The following is a 6,000-nucleotide window of genomic DNA, read 5'->3' as shown; positions in this document are numbered from 1 at the left end:
GCGCCGAAGGGAAAACAAAAACAGAGACGGATTGAAAACCAGTTTGCCGTTGCTGCTGCGCCGCCGCCAGCGGTGGTAGTACCGGCCAAGATGGCCAAACAGCTGATGTTGTATAATATTAAATTATTTTCTTATATCTATATAGGTGTATAATATCTTGTACCACCTATATCTACTCTTATACGCGTATTATACATTTATACCTGTGCGCACACACACACACGAGACGAGGACCCACGCCCCGTTTACACGGTGTTGACATACTTCGCCCTTGCTCCTCAGCTCAGGACCGATTACCGAGAGAGAGAGAAAGAGAGAGAATTAGTTTGAGGGAGAGGGTAAAGAAAGAGAATAAGAGAAGCGATATATAGAATAACGTTTATACACTATAAACACTTTATATGTACGCGCACTATACGTTAGAAATGCTTTAGAGAATAATAAAAAAAAACAACAATAAATATGTAATACCTATAACTATATTTTGTATATACGTTTATACCGGTCAAATTTGTATTATGCACAGAAAAACTACCCCATGGACGACCATTAATGATAGGTAATGTGGTATGTTACCTCATATTGTAAGAAGTTATTGGTATACGGTATACTACCTTGGTATGGTAAATAATTGCCCGAATGTTATTTTCGTTCACTTTACGAATGACTGTATGCACCAATTGTAATACAATACATAATAAAATATTAGTTTAGTACAACAATAATATAGATTATAAAATATAATACATATTACATACGTATTAGGTAGTTGGCACTCAGGAAGGTACATAGCCGACGTGCTTTTAACATACAAATAGTATTCAAAATACATATTTAATTTAAAAATAAAAACCACTATTATGTTAAGAGAATAGAAAATAAAATCATCATCGGTTCAAAACATTGTTCATACTACAGGTGTCAATACATTTTTTTTAATTTTTAATTTCTTTTATTAAACACTTCAGACAGAGATTGAAAAATTGAATTATTTTTCAAAATATATTTATTGTATAAAAGAGAGATTCCATTATTTTACACAAATAAAGCTAGTAACCGTTTGTTGAAAAATAATATTCCCAGCTGAAACTCTCTCTAAAAAGAATTTTATAAATATTTGTAAAAAAATGCATTAATGCCTAACTCAATAACTAAGTATACGTTTCATACTATATGTCTTTACAAATATATATATTATATACGGTTATCAATATTATAATGAAAACCGATAACCAAATACTATTGTACTTAGTGTGGCTTCATTTATTTAGAAATTGATACCAAATTCTCATATATATTTTAATGTATATAATAATACGAATGACATTGTTTTATAGTGTAACAAAAATTATGTGGTCAACGCTGGGGTAGTTTCTCTGCTGTAGGTTAGGTGTTAGGTGTAGAGCCGTAGAGGTATCGTAGGTATTGAGTTTACCTTGTTATTGGTGGTATACAATAATGGATGTGTTAAATTTGAATTCAATGATATATATTATAATAATATGTTACATTGCACACGGGAAAATATTGAAGAAGTGAAAACGACAACTGTCAGCCTATATATCTTAAGATATTTTATATTACCTAGTAATACTAATACAGTAGGTTAAACAATATTTTGAAAATATCATTAGGTATATACATATATAATTAATATAGTAAATTTAATGATGGCAAGTCTCCCTACGAATAATATTTTTTTAATTTTAACAAAATAACTAAAATCATTATTTTTCGTATAAATATTCAATTTATCAAAAATTTAAGCTAGAAATGTCTATGAAAATAAAAATAATAATCTACATATTATGATATGAATATAATGTAAATTAAATGTTTAGTCTGCTGTAAGAACCGCTTAGGTATATGGTAATTTTTAAGACTTTGTTTTATATTTTCAAATCTTAGCTATTAAAATTAATAATTTTAAGTATTTTTTAATTGTAAAATAGTTTATAAAGAGTATAACTTTTTAATACATCATAACTTCAATTTCAATCAATTATCAAATAATTTTTAACTTTGTATACAAAATACAATTAATAAATTAATAAATATTTTAGATATTTATAAATTTATAATATGTAAAACTTATGAGGAATCTTGTAACTATTAGGTTTTCAAGCTTACTAAACTGTATAACATTTTCTTTTTTATTGGCATTCTTTGAAAAAAAATTAAAAAATTTGAACATTTAAAATGTCTGTATATACAAATTACTTAAATTAATCTAAGCATTTTGAAAATTCTATTGTGTATACTTATAAAAATAAATTAAAATTCAAGTAATAGTGAAATATGTCAAGATTCTATCAATAATATTTTCGACTTGTTTGAGAAAATCAGAGTAAGGTCGCAACAAAAACTAATCTTTCAATTAGTTTGTTTACCATAATTGATAATACTTAAAATAACTTAAAATAACTTAAAATACTAAAAATAGTTTTTTTTAAATCATTGTTAATTAATTATTATTATTATTTTTAATATTTTTATGATATAGTATATTAATTATTAGTATATATTATATACAACCGATATATTAATATATACTTGTATAGGTATTACGTATTTATTTATGAAATATGCTATTAGGTATTGGCATAAAAAACTAAAATATTGAATGTTCATATTGATATTATACTATAGTGTAGGTACTGAGTAGACTCTACACTCTACACCTTACAGATATCTACTACGTTTAATAGGTACTATTATTGTCGATAAGCTTTTCTCACGCGTAGAATCACATAAATCACAATAAGTCGTTGACTTCCTATATTATTACAAAGTACCTATTGCGAGATAGAGTATATGGTAAGTATTCGTAATCGATAGATTTACATTAATAAGATATCTATTGAATAAAAATATTTACCATACGAATAAATGAATAATCATATAAAATACAAATTGTCTATTCATAGCTTCATGAATAGTTTTGCAATATCCAAAGAGATTTAAATAAAGTAAGAACTTGAAATTTTATTGGAAAAGGTATATGACCTGCATGTGCTCATATTGAAAACCAGCCAAACCTATGCAAGAAATAATATTATTCATCATTTACAAAACTACTTTTTCCGGAACTCGTTTTTACGTTTGATAAGATTTATTGATTATCTAAATAAAATTCAACGGATTATTTTTTCAATGATTAGTATAATTAAGTTTAATATACCTAATACACATTTATTTTTTTTTTTAATGTAAGCTATCTAGATATGAATTAAAAATTTCATTTCAAAATAATTTGTTTGCTACATATTATTATTCTGTAATTATATAAAATTATCAAAAATAGATCTGGGTATAGATAATAGATGCTTACTTAATGACAAATAGTAATCATAGGTACCTATATAATTTATTATATTGAAAACATATATATTTTTGGCTCTTCGTGAGCATAATGATATAATAAATTATAATATTATTTACATAGTTTAAAGCTTAAACCAATAAGTATTAAGCAGGTATAGCGATTACACTACACAGTAATAATATAAATTATCAAATTTTAATCATTGACATTTCAATTTAGAAAATTCAAATTCCTCAGACGATTAGACATATATATTATAGCCGGCTATAATATAGCCCACTATAATACATAAGAAAATTAGCTTAGTAATTAGTTATACAGTACTTAATATTAAAATAGTTTGTAAGAATTCTTTTGAGTTTCAATTATTGTGAGATTTTACATTTGTAGTATAGGTACCATAGTCGCAATAAATTATTTTAATTTCAAGTATAGCAGTGCCACAATGGGTATAGTGGTGGGTTGCACACCAAATCGACCAATCCAAAGATGCCGACAGAAAATAAATTTGAAAATAATACAGATTTGGGGAAATAGAAGAACGGACACGGATGAGTGGACTGTATCAGACAGAAATAGAATTACTATAAAAGAATACATAGATATATAAACAAGAAGAAACAAAAGACTTGTTGACATCAGAATAGCGCGTGTGAGAAGCCGAGAAAGCTTTCAAAAACACCTGCACGACGCAGATGAAAGGCGAGTAGGTAAGTACATAAATATATGTAAGTTATAATCGATTTACAATAAATCCAACCTAACCACGTAAAGGCAAAGAAAGCTGGTACTCGTCGTGTTCTGAAAGCACTGTCGTTTAACACAACAGTGCGCTCAGACCTGTGCTGCAGCGTGTAACACCAGTAAGTTCATAATATTTTTATATATTGGCGGATGAATATTAAAGGGTCACATCGCAGAGATTTCGCATCCGAATTACACGCGTGCGCGTTTATCTACTCGTTTAAACACGACTAGTCCTTGACCGCATGAAGAATGTAAACGCGTAATATGGGTATAGGTGCCTACCTACATATTAGAATATATAAGAGATTATGTCGTTGGATCAAAATAAATACTATTATATACGAACAACGCGCGCACAGAAAACTGACCGGCGATATAATAGTAATAGTGTTATAATTTTGATAAACGCGTAGTACCTATATAATATTTTGTATAATATAAATTATAATATCTGCGCATTGTGTATAGAATCGGCCGGCTGGTCAATTGATTGTGTGTGTGTGTGTATGTGTGTAGCGCTGCTGAGAACGCGAAATGCATAACATCCTTATTAGTTATTTTTTCTCCATCGTCATGTGTATAGATTATAATGATGCATAATATAATAAAATGTGTTCACGGTATGGACGAACCGCGGTGATTATTATTATTATTAACATTAATAATAATCGCCTCCGATGATTAAGGGAAAAATGACCAGCAGGCGAACGGCCGCCGTCTGTCCGACTGCAATCGGCCGTGCCCGTGTCCGCGCAGTGCAAGTACCTAACCTATGCGAGGAGGATGTAGACGTAGACGACGTTGTGTCTTCCGACCGACAACCGGTTCGCGAGAAGAGCAAACTGCCCGAGTCGTATTATAGAAGAGCCGTTTATAAATAATATTATTATCCTTTGGATAATGAAACCAGTTTTTCTTATTATTATTCTCACGGCGACGCTTTTGACGGCACGGGTTCGCAAAATTTTAACGAGCAATTAATATCTGACTACAATAACATGCAACGCTTCGGCGCTTCTCAAAGTCGTAATGTGCTATTTTGAAATTATTCGAATAGGTAACTAGATATATGGAAATATGGATACATAAAATGAAATCAAGCGGACTTGGTAAATCATACAGCAGATTATTTATTACACCATTCATTTCAACTTATTATAAGATAAAAATGTAGATTTCAAGAGCAACGATGAAAGTATTGTATTTACAATGACGTGTATGTTTTTTTGTGTTATATTTTTCGATATTTTTTCTATAAATAATATAAATATCAATAAAAAAGTCGCTCGCTTGGTTAAAATTCTATTATATCGTATTATAATGATTAACACATTATAGAAAAAATCCATAGTTTTCGTCAATAATTAATAGACTTGTTGTATTGCTTATAGTAAAATGATTTACTATAATAGCAATATAAATAGGAATATCATAAAATATACGTAGTCACTTATAGGTAGTAGTGCAGCTTATATGACCGTCTCCGCAGAATCGTTTTTGTATCCAATGATTTATCTCTGAATTTAAATTTAACCCATACATTACAGCCTACAGGGCCTTATACTCAATGACGAGGTACACTCATCTAGCCTCTAAACAGGTGGCTCATATAAATACCTATTTTTCTCCTTTTTGCTTTGTTACCCCATCAGTCACATTTTTACTCGTGAAAAAATTATCGTCATTTATCAGGGATAAATTAATATTTAAGATGTAACATAAGATTCTTTTGTATGTACGAACTTGCGATTTTAACATGTAATTTAAACAATGGAGACCTCAAGAAAAAAATTAAAACGGATGTTTCAAAGAACACAATAGCAATATTATAATATGTCACGATTGTCTCCAAGATTTTTAGTGTAGGATTTAGTAGTAGGTATACTTATAATATCCGACTTTTACAACTATTGTTTAAATTATGTTTT

The sequence above is a fragment of the Diuraphis noxia genome, unplaced genomic scaffold (assembly GCF_037042655.1).
Source record: "Diuraphis noxia isolate RWA-SAM2 unplaced genomic scaffold, SU_Dnox_SAM2 contig0002, whole genome shotgun sequence".
NCBI lineage: Eukaryota > Metazoa > Arthropoda > Insecta > Hemiptera > Aphididae > Diuraphis > Diuraphis noxia.
Note: the sequence above shows the minus strand (reverse complement) of the source record.